The sequence below is a fragment of the Habropoda laboriosa genome, unplaced genomic scaffold (genome assembly GCF_001263275.1).
Source record: "Habropoda laboriosa isolate 0110345459 unplaced genomic scaffold, ASM126327v1 scaffold462, whole genome shotgun sequence".
NCBI lineage: Eukaryota > Metazoa > Arthropoda > Insecta > Hymenoptera > Apidae > Habropoda > Habropoda laboriosa.
In genome coordinates this window covers 137,701-138,617 of record NW_017100566.1, presented here as the reverse complement: position 1 = coordinate 138,617, position 917 = coordinate 137,701, and the positions used below count along the sequence as shown (strand labels likewise).

Sequence of the window (917 nt, the reverse complement as noted above, 5' to 3'; positions counted from 1 at the left end):
AATATCTACATACAGGGTGTTTCAATAGTTTGGTGCAAAATTGATGAAGGGTATTCAAGAGGTAGAATAGATGAGAAAAGTTCATATAAACTCATATCCAGAAATGATTTATTAAGTAGTTATAAAAAAGACGAACGAATATCTACATACAGGGTGTTTCAATAGTTTGGTGCAAAATTGATGAAGGGTATTCAAGAGGTAGAATAGATGAGAAAAGTTCATATAAACTCATATCCAGAAATGATTTATTAAGTAGTTATAAAAAAGACGAACGAATATCTACATACAGGGTGTTTCAATAGTTTGGTGCAAACCTGAGGTTCTCTAAAATACACCTTTCTACTACGTAATTCTCTTTTTCGGCAGAGATGACCGTAAACGAAAGGGTTAATACCAAAGAGAATCATTTCATCGATGTGTAATTCCAAATTCACACTGTCCAGAACTGATCGCGAACAGTCTGCGAGCAGCTTGCGAACAATGAGTTTAATGCACACGAAAATGTCTCGAACACGGTTCTCGATCTGTTCGCGAACACCAGTATCGACCCGGCACAAAAATCTTTTCTCTTTTTTATTCCGTTTCTCCTCGATCAAATTTTTTGACATCATCCGTCAATTTCTTTCTTCATCTACCGCATTTATTCGGATTTCTGAGATCTCCTTACACCTAAGCGGTTCTATCTACTTCCTACAATATTCCCAGCCACATGCTACGGTCATCACGCCGTGAAATTCCACGCGGTTTCCTACCCAACAATCTACTCCGGATTTAAAAAGTATAATCGCCAACGAGCATTACGCGATCTGAGCTGTCCGTTTAAGTATTCATAGCCGGTGAAATTCACCACCGATAAATTTTACAACTCGTTTCAGCTCGTATATACCTAACACACCGTTCAACATCTTCCTGTCTCG

The 917-nt window shown here is 38.2% G+C and overlaps 1 protein-coding gene across 1 annotated transcript in view; it reads right to left on the bottom strand.

Moving 5' to 3' along the window:
- Nucleotides 1–917, bottom strand: part of LOC108576629 (protein yellow-like) — a 31,497-nt gene that overhangs the window by 3,602 nt on the left and 26,978 nt on the right. The window lies entirely within an intron of this gene.